Source organism: Chrysemys picta, chromosome 9 (genome assembly GCF_011386835.1).
Source record: "Chrysemys picta bellii isolate R12L10 chromosome 9, ASM1138683v2, whole genome shotgun sequence".
NCBI classification, from domain to species: Eukaryota; Metazoa; Chordata; order Testudines; family Emydidae; genus Chrysemys; species Chrysemys picta.
In genome coordinates, this window is record NC_088799.1 from 35,837,101 (window position 1) to 35,857,232 (window position 20,132).

Here is a 20,132-nt window from a genome sequence, read left to right on the forward strand (position 1 = left end):
CCTAGTACTGATAGCAGCATGAGGAATCATACACTATTTTGAACAAGTGTTAAAATTCCCAGCAAATTCTGTGAATCCATGGGTGAAGCAGTAAAAATATCTTGTATCTGTTAATTTTGTTCCCTCACTTAGCCCACTGCAATAGTGTGCCTAAGGTTATGTAAGAGAAGGGAAACTTTACTTTAAAACAAGAACTTTTAATGAACATCCTGAAGATTAGAGTTTGACTGCAAAGTCAAGTCTTCCATTTAGATTTCATATTTTCTGCTTCTTTGTCTTGTCCTTTGATGACTTCAGGAAAAAAGTTAGGGGAAAGTAGGCATGAGTGTCTCTAGTCTCATAGGTCTCAACCCTGTGGTCTTTTGCTTGAGAATTTGGCCTATTGTTTGCTAGATATTGAGCTGAGTTTGTTAACAAGAACCATTTGTTTAAACCCTGAGGGCAAACAAGGGGATAAGGGTAAGGCCTTTGAGGTGACCAGCAAGTGGGACTCCAGCAACCATTTTCTCCCCACGGGCAGCTTCACCCGATTCGCCGACTGGCGGTTCATACACCGCGCCCGACTGAACTGCGTCCCTCTCAATGGAGCCATCCATCACGGGAACCGGGACAAGCGCTGCAGGAAGTGCGGGTATGTCATGGAGACCTTGCCCCACGTCCTGTGCAGCTGCAAGACCCACGCCAGAGCCTGGCAGCTGCGCTACAACGCCTCCAGGACCGCCTAGTGAAGGCCATCGCCCCGCAACTGGGAGAGATCGCCGTCAACCGCGCCATTCCCATCACCGACAGCCCGCTGCGCCCGGACATCGTCGTCACGGACGAGGATTGGAAAAAGATCATCCTCGTCGACGTGATGATCCCAATCGAGAATAGGACCCCGGCCTTCCATGAAGCCTGAGCCCACAAACTCGAAAAGTACACTCCCTTGGCTGACACCCTGCAGACAAAGGGCGATGAGGTTTACACCAACGCTCTGATCGTTGGGGCCCTGGGTGCCTGGGACCCCTGTAACGAGCACGTGCTGAGGACCTGTGGGGTGGGCCGTCGCTACGCGCGGCTCATGAGACGTCTAATGGTCTCAGACACTATCCGATGGTCCCGAGACATTTACACAGAGCACATCACCGGCCACCGCCAGTACCGAGAGTGAGCTGGCGTGACTTCATGCACCCACAATGAGGAAGGGACCAGTAGACTTCCTCTGTTGGACCTTATTCCCTGAGCCCTGAACCCACTGAACCGAACTGAACTCCACCATGTGAGGGTCACCCCATCCCCATTAGCCAGCCTGCTTATTTATATACCCATGACTGCCTGTAATTTTTGTATGAGTGATGTACCCTCACTGCTTGCTGACTGTATCTTGATCTCACCCACCGTATACCCCCCATTGGGGACATTGCAGACTGTATATGCTATGTGCTGTCCAATACCAAAATACTAGCATCCCCCTATACTCTGTATGTTACCCCCGATGACCAATAACTGATGTTTCAAACTCTCTGTATCATCTATTTTTAAACATTGCCTAGTTACTATTGCTACATTTTGGTGTAGCGTAGTTAACTCTGCATTCACAGCAAGGGTGTGGTTTAGCTTGTCCTGTGTACTACTGGCTCATTCCTGCACAACCAAGCAGCTAAGTGGGTCACTGAGGTAGGGAAAAAGGGTTTGCTGCTCCATATACTGTACTTGGATAAAGTCTAGTGATGTAGGTGTAGTAGGTCCCAAAGGATTTTCCTGCCTCAGATACAGAAAATCATGAAATGTACAGGGGCAGAACTATTCCAGTGGGAGGCCACTCAGAAAATAACTACTGCAGCCCAGCTGTATATACCTCTATGAGCCCCAATCAGTGACAGATGAGCATTTCTTTGAGACATAGGGCACAGCATAAATTGTTGCCAGTATCAATGAGCCCAAGTGACCATTCACAGTCAGGGTCACTGCCTGCAACTGTTATCCATTGTGACTCTATGAATATAGTCTTCAGACTCAACATGGTCATTTAGTCCATTTCAAACAAGTGATTTATCAAAAGTGTGCAACTGTAATTGCTTCCTACAGACACTAGCTGAGTGGCAGGAGAACCACAAGATCACTGGATGAGGGCAACCTGTATCACTGCCCATTACTGCCATGGCCAGCCCCATTGTACAATGGTTTTTGGTGCACATGGAGTTTTGTCCATTAGGAGTACCTCGAAGGTACTTTATTTGGGCATGAGATGTATGTTGCTCTTGCACCTTCATTGATTCTTAAATATAATCCATATTTTTAACTTGTTACTCCTCCTCCTACCAAAGAACAGCTACCTGGCCACAATTTGGGAAGTCAGTATTCCCACCAGCAGCTATACAGGCATCTGCTCCAACAACTGTTGCTGCCTCTGCGTACCAGCTCTTGCTGAATGGCTGCCTGCACAACTATGTATTAGGCTTGATTGTGCAGTAGGTACTGAATTGTCCATGAATTCATACTGCTGATTTGCCTGTAGCACTGGCAGCTTACACAAGAGCAGAAATTGGCATTGAAGAAATTTTGACCACAAGAATAAAGGCATTTTATTAATTCTTTTTAATATGGTGTAGCCACGGGGCAACATTTCATTGTATATAGACTTGTAATAATGTTACTTTAACTAGCCTTAAATAGCATTCCATCTGCAAAAAAATATTGCAAACAAAGTGCTATGATAGCAACACATTTTTCATTTAAAAAGTTTCCCTCTATAAAAAGTAACTTTTCTGGTTTCATCAGATTAACCTAGGACCTTTACTAGGGAAAAGATATGGTTTTAAAAAAGTATTAGCTAACACCTGTTAAATACACGTGTTAAAATCAGGTAGATAAGGCAATTGTAGTTTTAATACATGTTAACTGGTCAAGGTAAACCTGAGGCTCTACCACATCCTCTTCTATCTCAACTTCTTCATCCACAATTTCAGCCTCTGGGTTACCCCCTCTTTCAGCTACATGTGAAGTATCCACGGAGCAATCGGCGATGGAGGTGGGGTCACCATTGATGATAGCATTCAGCTCCTTATAGAAGCGGCAGGTCTTAGGTGCACCACTGGAGTGATGGTTCACTTCCCGCGCCTTATGGTGCGCCTGCCTCAGCTCCTTTATCTTTGCTCTGCACTGCTGCATGTCCCGATCAGAGCCCTTTTCACACAAGCCTTGAGAAATTTGCCCATAAGTGTCCCGATTCCTACGGGTCACTCGCAGCTGCAAGTGAACAGACTCCTCTCTGCATATACTGATCAAATCCAACAACTCAGCGCTGGTCCAAACGGGAGCACGTTTGGTGTGATAGCCAGCAATGCTCACCTCAGAAGCCACTTGGGAAGCCAGCAAACAGGAAATTAGATTTAAAAATCTGGGGGTTGCCAGGGGGAGGGAAGGGTTGTGCTGCAGGGCAGCGGAGTTCAAACCGCTGACCAGAGCGGCAGCATGGGAATTGTGGGATATTTTCTGGAGGCCAATAAAATCGAAAAAAAACCCTGTGGTGTCTACACTGGCTGTTTGTTGACAATAAAGGGAGGGGAAAATACAAAAGTCTCTCCCAGGGGTGGTAGTTTTTTGTTGCCAAATCTAGGCTTTTTTTTTTTTTTTTTTTTGAAAAAAGGGACCTTGCAGTGTGTACGCTATCACTGTTTGGTCACCCAAAGGCAGTTTTTGGTGACAAAACTTGCCAGTGTAGACAAACCCTAAGAAATTACTATATTTAAAGGAGGACAATAAACAAAAGGATCTGAATTTAGAGACATATTAGTGAACAGTGAGAAGGAATGCATTCAAAATGAAAGCAAGCCAAAGGCACAATTCACTGAACAGGTCAATGGTTAGCTATCTGAAAGAGACAGAGAAGGCGTTGGAGTGAAATGATATAAAGAAATGCACTGGTACTTTTGCCAAGCACGCAATGCAGAGGGACAATCAAAGGTGACCAAAGCAGCAGTGACTGCATTACCATGTATTTCAGATGTTAGGTTTGAGATTCTGAGAGGCACAGCACAGAACTCTCAGGGGTGAGGCAGCTTTAAGCTTCTTTTGTGCCCTCTCAATCCTGGGATGCTCCAGCCCTTCTGGCATAATTTAGATAAACATAAATGCCTAAATTACAAAAAATGCTGCAGTGCTGCCCAGAATCTCTGCAGTGCTGTGTCTTGTGGCCCACCCATGACATGCCCTTTCCATCCCCAGTCCTGCCTCCAGCTTGCTCCCTATGCCAGAGCTTGTGACATGAGCCTTGGGATGCAGCTTTCATGGCTGTCTGCCACAGTGTCTGCACAGTTGGAAATCCCTCATGGCCAGAACTGGGGCTTCTAGGACTAACCTCTCTGCTGCTCTGGATTTGTATGTGGTGTAAAGGGGCAGGAGCAGGGGTGACAGGTTTCAGAGTAGCAGCCGTGTTAGTCTGTATCCGCAAAAAGGACAGGAGTACTTGTGGCACCTTAGAGACTAACAAATTTATTAGAGCATAAGCTTTCGTGGACTACAGCCCACTTCTTCGGATGCATATATGTAGTCCACAAGAGCAGGGGTGAGGCTCTCTCCCAAAATGTGTGAATAAACTGAAAACCTTTTTAGTATCGGGGATAGCCGTGATAGTCTGTATCCAGATGCATGGAGAAGAAGTGGGTTTTTTACCCACGAAAGCTTATGCCCAAATAAATGTTAGTCTTTAAGGTGCCACTGGACTCCTCCTTGTTTTTGTGAAAACATTTTGAAACAGTCAACCACTCCCCCATTTCTTCGAAGATTGCTAAGAAAATCTAAGCACAATGTCCTTTGGGTTATCAAATGACATTGTTTTAATTTATTTAATACCCATTAAGTCATTTATGTAAATACTCAGTTTGAACTGAAGTACACCCACAATTTTAAGTTATGCACCAATATGGACACAAGAACAAATGGATATAAACTGGCCATCAACAAGTTTAGGTTTGAAATTAGATGACGTTTTTTTACCATCAGAGGAGTGACGTTCTGGAACAGCCTTCCATGGGGAGTAGTGGGGCAAAAATCCTAACTGGCTTCTAGACTGAGCTTGATAAATTTATGGAGGGGATGGTATGAGGAGACTGCCTAGAATTTGCCAATCTGCAATGGCTAGCAGCAAATATCTCTAATGCCTGGTAATAGAACACTAAATGGGGAGGGTGCTGAGTTACTGCAGAAAATTCTTTCCCAGGTGTCTGGCTGCTGGGTCTTGCTCATGTGCTCAGGATCTAACTGATCTTTGTATGTGGGGTTGGGAAGGAATTTTCCCCCTGGTCAGATTGGCAGAGACCCTGGGGTTTTTTCACCTTCCTCTGCAGCATGGGGCACGGGTCACTTGCAGGTTTAAACTAGTGTAAATGATGGATTCTCTGTAACTTGAAGTCTTTAAATCAAGATTTGAGGACTTCAGTAATTCAGTCAGAGGTTATGGGACTATTACAGGGGTGAGTGGGTGAGGTTTTGTGGCCTGCAATGTGCAGGAGGTCAAACTAGATGATCGTGATGGTCCCTTCTGGTCTTAAAAGTCTATGAGTCTATTTGTAGTCTCCTGTCCCATAAATTTAAGGCCAGTCCCTCAGTTAGTGTAAATCATGGTAGCTTCACTTACTTCATTGGCGCAACAATGATTTACCCCCAGCTGAGAATCTGGTCCTAAATCCTCAATGGATACCACATTATATTGCTTAGTTTCTTTATAACTTATTTCTAGGTTCCTCAGAAGTGTTAGACGTTTGCAACATCACATCCATCCTGTATTGGAGAAAATGTCATTTAAGCCTGAATCTCCTAAATGGTGGTATGTGTTTTCCTGTGTCCTGCTGAGCTCATAAAACCCTAAAAGAGTAGAAAAAAGAGAGTGGGCAGAAACCTCAGATGAGTTAGCCACGCTTGCTTACAGTTACAGTCCACAGCTTAAACTTATATCAACCAAGCAGAGAGGCCACATGACCTAGAATAAAATTAAAACATCAGTGACACCGCTCTATTTTAAAGGCTTCGACATATTACACAAATATGCTTCTATTTCATTGCTTTTCTTGAGAGAAGCAATGTGAATAGTGACATTAAATAATATGAAAAGTTAATGTTTCAGCTACAAGGGCATTTTATTAGGCACTGCTCTTTTGCTGCCCATGCTATTAGCATATTAATGGCTGTATATTTTAAGAACAGTAAAATAAGTGTCTCTGTACTGTACAAGATAATGTGAGAAATTTAAAACAGTGGGTTCTCTGTCTCTTTCAGTAGTTCCAGGTAGTGTGCAGTGTGTGACCTTATTTTGGGTCCATAGCTATTAAAATATTCCCTCCTTTCAACATTGAAGTTACCTTGAATAACCCATCCTTACACAGAGCTATATTGCTAGCTTTCCAAATCATACAAATTACTCTGAAGTGAAAACCACAATGGAAATGTTCCAAAATCACATTCTTGGCCCAACACATTGTACCCATGGTTATTTGTCAGTTCCCTTTTCCTTGAGCTTTCAGGGTAATTTATAAAAATATTGCTAGATGTCATACTGAACGCTGGCACTAACGTTATTTCCTTCACATTCATTGCTAGTCGCTACCAAGATAGTATCAGGAAGGAACAAATTAATGTCAATCTAATAGCACTTCTATAGCTTCAGTTCATTCTCCACCTTAAGGAGAGGCCTGATTTTATCGTTTGTATTTTCTTGTAGTAAATATTATGATCCAAGGCTTAAATGAAGATATGCAGGAACCAAAAGAGATGGAAAACATTGCTATGTGATGTGCCACAGGGCCTTTTGTGCTACAATACTTCAAGGCCTTTGCTAATCATTTTAGGAATTTCTAAGGTGTCTAATACTTTGGTATTTAAGTGCCTTATGGGGCACAGCCAAGGGATATCTCGGCAAGACAACATAAGAATAATGAAAATAACTGCTGGTTTGCAATAGATGTATCTGAGGGGAGGGACTTGTGAGGCAAAACGAAAATCCTTAAATGTCTGTAATGTGGCTAAGTGATGATAAAAGGCAAGACACTGCTTTTGCTTGTACTTTTGCTTAGTAGTACAATACTTTGTGTGTGGCCCCATGAAAGAGAAAATAGTGGTCTGTTTGAATGAGGATGTTGGAATCTTGTCCTAATCCTCTCTCAATATTTGAAAGGTGGGAAGCCAAGATGGAGAGAAGCTGGGAGTGATGGGATGAATTTGAGAATGGCCGTGTATCCAGGGAAACTTCCTGACAGTGAGATCTGCTAGGCTTAAAAGGAGGTGGCGGAATCCATCTTGCTTAGGCAAAAAGGAGACTGAATGATGCATGATAAGAAGCAATCTAGCATTGGCACAGGGCTGGAGAAAGGCTAAATGACTATAGAGAGATGCATCTCTAATTTCTATGGACAACACCGTGCTCAGGTGCCTCAGGGGTGCACAATAGAAAAGTTGGTGCAAGAAGCCTCCATCTTCACAAAACATGAGCACAGGAAATGCTCTGTCTTTACCCTGTGGAGTAAAGGGGCTAAAGAGGAGGTTGATAGTGCTGGCTAGGTATATGGGGGGCGGGGGGAGAGTATGCTGCAGCTCCTGACGGGGTGTAGCATTATCACATTCTCCATGAGCAGTGGAGACATCTGGGAAACATTTTGTCTCTGTTGTCCCTTCCAATATTTTGGGGCTTGCTGGATTGTATGAGTCAGGTATATGCTTTAGTATAGTCCTGTTTATTTACAAAGAATGTACACAAAGTCCTGTTTCCCTGAACATCATAGGAACAAACAACAGCAGTAGGCAGTTTCCTTGCTCACAATTTCCAAACCTGCTTTTTCAGTCAGTCCTGTGCCCCAAGGAGCTCTACATCTGCTCCCTCTCAGAGCTATGCTCACAACTATTTCTCGAGGATTTTGCTTACTTTCTCTTTGGTTTCCTGTTCCATTCTGCCTCTGAAACCTACACAGACAAACAGAGCTGCAACCAATCAGTTAGTCCCAGGGGAAACCCATTTTATTCTCCCTGAATTAGTTCTTGCTCAGGCCTTCCCATATGACCCAGTGTCTTGGGCAGTGGCTTCTATTGCTTCAGCTATCTTACTCCATAAAGCTTAATTGCTTCCATTTTTTCTGAATGAATGGATCTGTGATTGCCTATAGATCAAAATACATGCTTTGTGGCAGCCATTAACATTTTCCAGTGTAACAAACTCCCATATGGGGTAGTTTAGGTTGGCACCAGTCTCTGTTTGGGCCAGTGCTTATAGAGGTATAGTGGTTGCTGCTCTGGCATGTGTTCTTTTAGTTCTCCTTGAACAGGGGTTCTCAAACGTCATTGCACCACGATCCCCTTCTGACAACAAAAATCACTACATGACCCCAGGAGAGGGGACCGAAGCCTGAGCCTGTCCGAGCCTCGCCACCCCAGGCGGGGATGGGGGAGGGGGGCAAAGCCAAATCTCAAGCCCCACCACTCCAGGCGGGGGAGAGGGGAGAAAACCCAAGAGCTTCAGCCCCAGCAGGGGACTTGTAACCTGAGCCCCACCACTGAGGGCTGAGGCTCTCATGTTTCGGCTTTGGCTCCAAGCAGTGGGGTTTGGGCTTCAGTCCTGGCCCCAGCAAGTCTAATGCCAGCCCTGGCGACCCCACTAGAACATGGTCCTGACCCACTTTGGGGTCCCGACCCACAGTTTGAGAACCACTGTCCTAGAAGCATATTGGCTGCTTCAGCCAGCCACAAAAGAGTTTCTTTAGCAACACATTGTGATCGTGAAAGCCCACAACCTAGCCCACAGCCTTTCTGAGCCATCTCCCTGTGATCTCCTCTGATCCTAATCTGATCAGCTGACTGCACAATGCAAGGTGGAACTTTTCAGAAGATAGTAAAATAAGTTAGGCTTACATTGGCACCAAATGTGCCCATACTTTTAGTAGCTGATTATTATTAGTAATTATCTACTGTTGCGGTGCCCAGCGATCTCAATCAGGATTAGAGCCACATTGTGCTAAGTGCAATGCAAACACAGGAGGAAATGGTTCCTCTTATGTGGATAAATGGATAGCCACCCTCTTGGCCCACACAGGGGACTGACTAGCATCCTCCATTAATAAAAGCACAAATCTCCACAGCTTCAGCTACAGAGCCAAGTTCAGTATGTGGGGGCTGTTATAGAATCATTGTAACTTACACTGACTCTGGTAGGTCACACTTGCACTCTCAGAAAGGGTGTTTGCAGGGACCCCTTTACAATACAATTCCCATGCTTTGAAGTCAGACACATTTGACTTTATTCCCCCGCCCCCTTTTATATGCATTACTACTCCATGTAAAGCCACCTCCCCCAGAGAGGAAAGTGTGTGTTGCAAATGATCAGATTTATTTACAGATTTCTTTCTATCGGCACTGCATACAAATACAGAAACATGCCAGGGAAGAGCTGAGCTAGCCTTGAAAGAAGAATAAAATCAAAAGAAATGCCACCAAGAAGCAACAGCTAAGCCTGATGGGAAATCCAGCTCCTTACTCATCTCCCTGTACTTTTCACCTTCCTCCTGCCGAGCACATTTCTCTTCCTCTCCCGTGTCACTGATCCTGCCATCTCTTGCTTGTCATCCACCTGCCGCCCTCACCTTTGTACCTACGCTCATTTACATCCTCTCTCTTAACTGCTCACCCTCTTCTGGCTCCTTCCCCTCTAAATAAAAGCATGGTTTGGTTTCCTCAAACATTAACCATGATCCCACCCATCTCTCTTGTTATTGTCATCTCTAAGTCATGAAGGATCAGATTGCAATAGCTTCCCTTGTGATGAGTGGCACATTAATCCTTGAGAAGTCTCATTGAAAGCCAATGAAACTACAAGGAGTAGGTACACAACATAGGTGAGGGTACTGCAATCTGGTCCTTAGCTTGTAAATTTTTTGAGGTATGGAATATCCTTTCTAAGCAAATACATATATTAATTATTACTATTACTAATCTTAGAAAACTAAAATTGGGCTGAATCATAAAAGATAACTTGATCCCTACATAAGGCCATTAAATAGGTTATCTCTTTGCTCCAGCCTCTGTCTTTAAGAACTGAAGCAGCTTCTCTAGTCAGTCCACTATTTGATCTTCCATTCACTCCCTGGGAGGAACAGATGAACCTTTAATTTTAACACTCAGTGCTTCAGTCCACACCCCCGTCAATTCTAGGACTTTACTTCTGCCCCACAGTAATGATCCTTGAAGTGGTTGATATCTGGTTGAAAGTTGCAAAGCAGTGTTATTAAATATTCATTTGAATTCCAAATCACTATTGCCTTTTGTTACAACCTTTTATTTGGCATTCACAAACATTCAGGGGTATTTTGTTAATACAAATTTTTGGGGAAAGGCTGTTCTTCATTAGAATAGCCATATTTGCATCAGAGTAACACATTTACATGTGAACAAGAATATTTGTTATTGGCTATTTAACAATTAATCTTCTGATTAAAAGGCTTCAGTCACCTAGTCTAGAAGTCAACTGTACTGAATGACTTAGGTGACCGCCTAAACACCACAAATGGGATATAGTCCAAGTGAACATTTCATGAACTTTCTGGCTGAAATTTGTTCACGTAGGGCCTGATCTAAAGTCCACCGAAGTCACTGGTAGTCTTGGGCTTTGGATCAGGCCTTAAACAGTTCATTGCATCATCAAAAATTGAAAATATATCAGTAAACAACAGTAATCTGTTTGCAAACGATTTGCAAATGGAAAAAAGTCTGAATTTGTCAGTACATGTATTCACAGCCAATAATTTGACCAGCTCTACACATTACCTTAAATGACATTACGTCCCTTTCGTGAAAGCTTCTAGACTAGTTTCCTTGGCAACTGGCATTCAGGAAGCATAATTTTCTATGGTACCTGCCCATTAAGCACCCGACAGCATATGCTGTTTGTGATTCTGTATAAATAGGGGGTTTTCCAATTGCTTTATCAAAAACCAGTCCTGCTAGCAGAGGGTGTATTTGTTTGTGGGAAATGTGTGTAGAGCAGCTTTGACCAATTTAGGATTCAGTGCTGTAGCATAGGAGATGTTAAATGGCCCTGCTAAGCAGCAGGACGATGACACTTTTGCAAACATAGAAAACCTAGTCCAAGCTATTGGTAGCCAGTGAGGCTTTTTTAAAATTTAATTTAAGAGCTATTTGCTTTGTGTAAAGTAGGTTTGTGAGTGAGTAATTAAGTGAACTGGAGAATAACTCAACTCAAGCATCACAAAGCACAATTCCCTCTGACAGAGACCAAACCTATGTGGTAATCACTGAAGCTCAAAGAGTGGCTGATTGAATTCCCATGCCTTTTGACATCTAGTTTTCAAGTTCAAATATCTCATCTGAATTTATCTGTGTTTCCAAAGCCCTGCTTGCCTGAGAACTGCTCTGACTCCCTCTTGCTTTATTAGTTGCACTCCAGAGTGATAGCAGAGACACCTCCTCTGCATGTGAGATTTAACATGCTGCTGTTCTTGCACTTTCTCAGGCCTCCCTTTTAAGGTAGCAAGTACCAGGCAGCTATCACTCCGGCTCATCACCACTCTCCTGTTTTCCCACGCTGAATATATATATCTATTGAGGGGGAAGTGGAGGGAGAACACAAACTGCAGTCATCAATTGCATTTGTAAGCTGAGCCGTGACATTGTCAAGACATGGTTCTTTTCCTGGTATGAGACTTACGTTTCCCCTTCTCTCCTTTACTTTTGAGGTCCACAGGCTCTGATGCCAAGCACTAATGCTTGACCTGCAGGAGTCCTGGTTATGGGGTTCATGAACCTTTCCTTTCTGCTCACAGCATTAGACCTTTCCCAGGGGAGTTCTGAGGCATAGCATCTCGTAGCAAAATGTACAATGCCTGTGCAGTTTTTATAAAATCTTCCAGTTTTCTTTATGGCACCCTGCTCTGCTGATCTGGGGATACTTCCTTGTGGGAAGGGATTGTTCTGATGAATTTCATGACAGCACTGAAATGTGTTGTTGTATCACTTCCTTTCCGTAGGTGGCCATATTTCACACTTCATCTTGCCAGTATCCTTCAATCAAAGGCCTAGTGCTCACTTTATGTTGGAAGATCAGAAAGTCAGGAAACATGGTGCTGCCAATGCAGATAAAGGCAAAGGAGACTCCAAGGTCTTTGGTGATTATTGAAACCTGTTAAAAAAAAACAAATCTAACCTGAATGATATGAATGGGTTTTGTTACACACTATTCTTCACACTCCCTGTTCTCCCCCCTGATAATGTGAACAGAGGGGAGCCAGGAAGATGGTAGATTCCTACCAAGTGCACAGAAGTGCAGAACATTAACTCAGCTTCATGTGTGTCCCATCTCTCAATAACACAGAAACTATTGCATGGAAGTTAGGAGCCTAAACATCTTTGACGATTAAAGCCTTGATAATCTGGTCCATTTAAATTAAACATCACCTGTTTTGGCATCACATAGGGACTATGTGTCATGCTGTTGCAGCTTCCAAATTATAGTAGTTACCATCGCTTATTACCTATCACATATGCAGGGTTTTTCCTCCTCATGACATGCCCCAAGGCACAGCGGAATGGCGGTAGTGCCATTGGTTTTTGCACCTTAGCCTTTACAATGAACTTGAGTGGTGCAATGAGTTGAACCGGCAGCATTGGAGCTGGTTTACAAGAGACTGTAATCTGGTCTTTATCCTTGGATTCTGACAAGCAATAGGCCTATATTTTTTAAGAGGGATTAGTGATTTTGAGTTCCTCAATTTTTGAGTGGCAAGTTTGAGACACCTTAAAGGGTTTGCTTTTGAGAGCAGAGGTGCTTGCCATCTTCTGAAAAATCAGGCCCATTTTAGATATAATTTCAGGTGCTCAAATTGACACTAGTAATTTTAGAGAATTTAAGCCAATGATGTATTTCCTACTACAAAGGATATCTAGCAGTAGTGAATGCATATCCTCTTCACTCCTCTATCGCTGTTCCTTCATCCTGGTACTGTGTATGATTTTTTTTTCTTTCCTGTCCCTTTTTGCTTATTGGGCTTTCCCTTGGGCCACAGTAGTTAATATTTTACACCTATAAATCTTGCAAAATCAATAGAATGCTTCAATCAACAAACAAATCAATGAATCTAACCTGATGGACACAGCTTAATCTGATGCCCCACAAGGAAAAACGCTTCCTAGGATATTTGAAAGATAAAACCAAAACAGAAAGATAGGAAAATTGCAAATGAAATGATCCCATCTGTACACACCCCCATTATTTACCAAATGGATGTTGGTTGAATATTTGTTTGTTGTGTTTTTTCTAACTGTAATCATCAAGTTAATAATGAAAATATTCTGTCCACAGGGAGCTGGTGGATATCATGGGGTTTTTTACACCTCTGTATGCATGACAACACTCTTGGCAGTTAGCTTGCTTATCACCCTGAATGTTTCTTTTGAAGTAAGAAACAGGTGGCAGGGTTTACTGTAGTAAGTGCAACAAAAACATGTCAGCCAATTAGGGAGATTTCAACTGACTGGAAACCTGGATCCCTTTCCAGTACTTTGTTGATTTTGTTGTTGTTGGTTTTGATATTTTTTGGTCTGTTTGTAAAGGAAATTTTTTTATTTAATAGAGTCATAGACATTAGAGATGAAAAATATGTTTGGTCAACAAATCTCCGGCAATGAACCTTGAACCAAAGTACTGAAATATAAGTGATATTTTTTTTTTAAAAAAAGGAAGCAATTTTGCAGTGTGTCATACAATTCAAATAACCAAATAGCCTTATCTGTGTAAACTTAACTCCCCACTCCATTGCCTGACATGGACTATCCCTGCATCCAGTCTTGTGTATCTCACTTTGGGCCTAATTCTTCCAACTCTTACTCACATGAGTAGTCCTTCTTCACCAAGTAGTCCCATTGGTAAAGGTTTGAAGTGATATAAAACTTAGATTGTAAGCTTTTCAGGCCAAGGGCTGAGGCTAGAATTTTCAGAAGTGTTAATAGTTGTGAGTATGCAATTTGAGACACCTCGGGCCTTTTTTTTTTTTTAAAGAGGTGCTGAGCACCTACAGCTTCAGTTAAAGTCAATGGGAGCTACAGGTGTTTAGCACCTCTCAAAATAAGGACCTTAAATGTCTCTTGGGATCCCAAAATTAGTGACCATTTCTGAAAATGCTGGCCTGTGTCTTTAACCTCTCTGCAGAGAAACATGCACATCTATATTGCTTTACTGCTACAAATGTTAATTGTTGTTGATGATGATGATTGTGATAATAAATGGCACTCCATCCCTATACCAATCTATGATAGTTCATTATTTTCTAATCTAGTACTTTGCCTAGTTTAATTTTGAATGTCCCATTCCATTTCAGGGCACAATCTAGGAGCTTTCATTGTCAGGAGTTCTTTTCTTGATATTCAGACAAACTTTTCTTTTTTCTTCAATTTGTTCTGATACTTTCTGACACATTGAATCATTCTTTGCCATCCTTAGCATTACACTCTTTAAATATCTGTCACAGTACCATACCCAGGGTGTAACTTAGAGCAGAATTTGTACCACTGTATTTAAAAAAAAAAAAAGTAGAAAGCCAACTGGTGAATTTTTGTTGCTCCCTTCCATTTATTAGTGCCCTTCTTGCATTAAAGTGCCATAAAAGAAACAAAATATTCCAGGAAGAGTCTCATCAGATCCTTCTAATCTAAGGCAAAGTTGAAAAGTGCTACCGTTATATTTGGGATCATAGATTGCCGCTTGTTACATTAACTGGATTCTTAGCTAATGCTCCCTGGACTGGTAGGTTCAAATTTTGCCTAGCTTCTTCTTGGTTAGTCTTGGGGGGGTGGAGGGTGGGGTCAGGGTAAGTAATGGGCTTCTTGTATCCTCTTCCTTTTAGTGCATCGTTGCAAGACTTGGCAGAGTTTTTTCCCATAAAGTCTATAGGCCAGATTCTCAGCTGGTATAAATCATTGTATCTCCACTGAAGTCAATAGAACTTTTAGGGTTATTTGATTGGCTATATTACCATCCTATTGGAGAACATACAGCAGTAGTATGGGTAGAACTTTATTCATCTGAGAGGGCAGGCTTCTCAGATGCTTACACATCTGTTGCAGATGCAGTTAGTTCACTGGCAAATCAGCATGAGCTGTATTGGAAATTAGCTAAACATTCCACCTTTAGTAAGTGTAGCGTTACCATAGAAAAGGAGACATTCTGCTTCAGACTTCTCACTCCCAAGCGATGCTTAAGGAGGCATATCGGCTCCTATTAGACACGGGCAGTTGTTCCTAAATGAAGACACTTTGTTGTGTGTTATGAGTGAATATGGGCAAGAGTCATTTTGGGAAGCATTTGAAGGTAGTTAGGAATTGTTCTTCACAGTTAGAAACAACTGGTAGCTCTGCAGTTATGACTTAAATTTCTTTTAAAAATTCTTTCAAACCACAAAGCTGTGTGTTGCTCAGTGATTTAATGCATTTGTACGTATGGAACTTTTCATTTAATGCTGTTCTCCATTGTTTTTGGCTGAGACCCAAGCCTCACATCTTCTGGTTGCAAGATTCCTTTCTGCAAACTCCATCGTTTGCTGAGGACTCAGTGTAACATGACACTATGCCCATTTCCCAGCAGGCAGCACATTAAAGATCTGCATGTCGACCAGCTGCAATGACAGGTGTTAGTTTCCTTTTCTTTATGCTTCTCCTTTTATTTGTAGTTATAACTTCCCTACCAGTACTATCAAGTCTTGAAGGAAATTGGGCGGACTTTATAAACTTAAAAAAGGCTATTAATTCAGATGCTATGGCAGGTTGGATTTTGGTTTGAAGCAGCATGCTCTTAACCCATTGAGTACCATGCTTCCCCTGGCACTCTGAGGGTCTGAGCCAAACTCCATACCCATCCCACAGATATATCTGCAGCAGTCCACACGTAATGCATCTTTCCTTCCACGCCATTTAGCAGCACCAGAGCTGTTCCACAGTGCTGCTGAAGACTCAAGGTTGTAGTACCCCAGATGGTTGCTGTGCTCCTCTACAAAAGGGGGCTAACTGGATACACGCGCACGCACATACGGAAGTGTGTGTGTGTCTTAGAGATATTTATACCATCTAGATCTCACACGCAGCTCCTACCTAGGGTCTGATCCAATGCTCTCTGTAGTCATGGAAGTCTTTCCATTGAGTTCAATAGGCTTTGGCTCAGTCCTTGCTTCTGATATGATGCTGGACTTTATGTTCTATACAAATATATAACCATGAATAAGAAAAATGAGAACCAAGAATGCAAATACAAAACAAAAAAAGTTATATGATCATTTATTGCTGAAATCCTTCTCCTCCTGTCTCTGTCACTAGTGTGTGTTGTCATAACTCTGTGTTTTGTCTAAGTTAGATTGAGCTCCTCAGGCAGGACTACTTACGTGTCTGTAAAACCTCACGCGTTCCTGTGGTGTTGTACAAATAGTACATAATATTACCCTTCTGGAAACAGGTTGTTCCTCCAGGGAAAGCAGCAGCTCTGTGAAGAAAGGGGCAACTCAAACCCAATTCTTGCCACCACAGAGCTGTAACTTTACTCACTAACCCTTGAGAACAGCTAAGTCCCCTAATGTCCTACCCCCAATTGCCAACATTCTACTGATGATTCGCCAGTCTACCTCCCCACTGTGGGTCTGTCTCATCCATTCGGTTCCACACTTAATAGTACCTCCTGGATATCTCACCATCAACTTCAATTTATAGCTAAAACTAAACTACTTATCTTAACTCCAAAGTCTCTGATAGCTATTTATTTATATTTCTAAAATACTTTTACATTATTTCAAAACCACCAGGTTATGTAAACACCTGTTCTCATCACTTTCATCTTCCTCCCTTTCCTTGTATTATATGTTATACTCACTTTTTGTGTCTTACATTGTCAGATCTTTGGACAGAGCTTGTGCCCTGTGTTCCCTCTAAGCTGTGCGGTTGGGTGGCCGCCCAGGAGAGATTCAAGTGCCATGCAGATGATTAGCAGAGCACGCACATCCAGCAGCGTGTGTTCAAGTGCCCCACCCCCTGCTACTTTGCAGCCATGTTGCTCCTGCAGCTGCTCCCGGGACCCTCCAGCTGGCTGTGCAAAGCGGGGGAATTAGGGGGTGCTGATGTCAGGATATTCCCTGCCCCTGTACCCCATCTCCACAGACCAGGGGGAGAGGGGACAGCCTAGCTCAGTACTCGGAGTTGCTGCAGTCTGAGATCTAAACAACTCCAGCCTCCGAGCAGTGAGTGAGTGAATGCCTTTCTTAAAGAGACAGCGCATGGTCTCTGAGACTTCTCCAGCAACCAGCTCACACTGTCTCTGTCTCTCTCACACACACTATCTCTCTCTTCCTCCCTCCCCCCCTCCGTCCATGTACCCCATCTCCGCAGACCGGGGGCGGGGAGACAAGGCTCAGGAGAACTTTCAGTGAGTGCCTTAAAGAGAGAGCGCACGGTGTCTCTCAGAAACTTCCCCAGCAGCCAGAACTCTCTGTCTCACTCACTCACAGAGAGTCTCTGTGTCACACATATACACTGTCTCTTTCACACTCACCTCCCAACACATACTTGTATTATTGTTCTTGTTACTTCTTGGTACTGCCTGCAATGCACATATATTCTCTGTAATTTTAGTCTTTCAAAGTGTATTATTTTAGTGTTTTGACTGGTCTATGCATTTCATAATTTTTATTTCTCTTACACTTAAATTTAATTCTTTGAGTAGTGAGTTCTAAAATGCCTAACCTGTCCTAATTATCCCTATGGTAACTTTTTAAAAAATATATTATATCTAGGTTTTTTTGTTTCTACGGGTGGCGCACATCCCTCAGTGCACATAACAAAATGTATTCCACACATGGATGGAAAAAATTAGAGGAACATTGCTTATTTATTAGGCAGTTTAATCAATTTTTTAAAAGTAAAACAAATACAAAATCACACAAAAATACCAATGATGAGATAAATCCTGAAATCCTTACTCACTTTTTACTCTGTCCTTACTCAAGCAAACCCACAGTAAAGTCAGAGGGTATTTTTCCTAAGGAAAGCTTAAGTAACATCTGATTAAGGACCTCGGGATCTGATTGAAATTGTGCAAAACATATTTACATGCTAGAAACCAAATGCTAATGCTAATAGGCAAGGTAATGTGAGACCTTTTGCTTTGCTAGAGATGACTGCTTATAGCCCAGCTGTGGCCTTGCTTTGCTGTGTCTGTACCTTGTGAGTTATGAAAGGTCATTTCTAACTTATACAAATGTTTCTTAGCTCACATTGCCTAAAATTATTCATATAGTGCCCATTCTGGTCAATGACAGAATTCCCATTGACTTCAGTGGGAGAAAGTTAGAAGAAGGAGGATTGGTTTAGTGTAGCTTACATATGGTTTACTTGTTGAATAGAATGACATTTTGGGCCAGTGTAGTCTAAGTGAGGGGTTTTTGTCTATAGATTATTTTTTATTAAGGTCAGTGAGTGACTGATGTAGACATTGCAGTGTATGAATCTACATATGATTACAGGTCTGGGGAATTGTACCCTTGAGAGGCTCTGACAAGAGCCATTTTGAACTGGTTGTTATGTTATGCCCCGGCTCTGTTATGCAACTCTGCTTAGTTAGAACTCAGACTCCGAATGAAGCACACTTCTGTTAGACCCCTTGGCTCTGCATGATTACTGAACATCACAGCAGGTGACTGTTGCATTAAATCTTGTGAGATTAATTACTTTTTGTAAAAGAGAAAAGACTCTCTATAGCAAGATGGGGATAAAATGAGATTTGGGCAGTGCTTAATTTGGGCAGGGCTTGTTGGGGCTGAGTCCCGGCACCCATAGGCTTGGCAGTTGATAGCCACCTCTGGGCTTGCCATGCCAGTTATGAAAGTAAAAAAATTGCTTGAGCCCTGGCACCTCTTTCATTACAGTTTAAGCACTGGATTTGTATAATGTAGATCTTCCCCAAGTAGCTCTAATTTACGTCCATAGTTATTGCAAATGGTTTTCCTGGGAATAGAGGAACCTAGTGAACTTGTTCCCTGGGCTAAATTCCCTCCTTTTCCGCTCCCTTTGTGTGGTGTTAATTTTCTTAATTTTCATATGCAACACAAGCTAGGCTGTAATGAGATTTTATGACAGTGGCATTATGAGCTTGTATACTTTGAGTAGATAAAACACTGGCGATGGTCCCCACTACTCTACACTTTACAGAGTCACCCACACCTATGCACAGTAGATTAAAAGTCCTGCCCAATCAAAATGGTAGTGTTTGACACCCACTCACTTTGCACAGATGTAAATAGCTACCCAATGGGTACAGCAGTGGAAAATCAAACCCTAAGGCCCTGATCCTCTTCTTGGGACGTAGGTGTCTAAATACCTTTGAGGATCTGGGCCCAGGTCTCTGATCTGAAAAGATGAAAGCCTCTATTCATGTGACTGTATATATATGTGATGGTGGCAGTAGTGGTGGGAAGTGGGTGAATTGAGTATGCTTGAGACAGTGTTGCATGATATTCTGAATGATTTTCAGTTAGACTCCATGAGGTTTAATAAATTCTTGCCTGGGTCATCAGGAATAACCACATTCAGATCTGATAAATTATAATGACATCATGAGATTATGGATCCCAGAATGAGATTTTTACAGGATTTCTCATTAAAAATGAACAGAGGAATCACAGATTAACTTTGCTCTGGCCCTCTGAGACCCCACTGGTGTGAAAAGAAATATGCAATTCTCATGAAATGTACTGGGGTTGACTGTCCTCACAAAACAAGTAAAGCACAAGCAGTGCAGTAGATTGAGAAAAAGAGAGGGGGGAATTAACGAAATATTTAAATTTCAAGATTCGAAATGTCATCAACATTTTTTATTTAATTCTTTTTACTAGCTCTTTGACAAGTTGGCCAAAAACCTCCAGATTTCACCCCCTGTATTATTCTAGTCTTTTATTATCTTTTGAATTCTGAAATTTGAAAAAAATCAAACCTGCTCTAATTTCTACTAAATATGTTGTCCGCAATCTTTCTCTATGCAGTTGCTCTTGTGGTACAGAGTGGTCGGCAGTCAGTGGATTTGGTCATAGCAGGAGATTCCCTGCTGCCATTCCTATAGAACTCCATCTTGG

General features: G+C 42.4%; 1 long non-coding RNA gene across 1 annotated transcript; it reads right to left on the minus strand.

Moving 5' to 3' along the window:
- Positions 1 to 10,273: 10,273 nt before the first annotated feature.
- Positions 10,274 to 17,224, minus strand: LOC112059213 (uncharacterized). The gene is made up of 3 exons (XR_002888464.3): positions 16,883 to 17,224; positions 16,114 to 16,217; positions 10,274 to 12,154 (listed from the first exon to the last, which is right to left on the minus strand). It is a non-coding gene; the product is annotated as an uncharacterized LOC112059213 (long non-coding RNA).
- Positions 17,225 to 20,132: the final 2,908 nt, after the last annotated feature.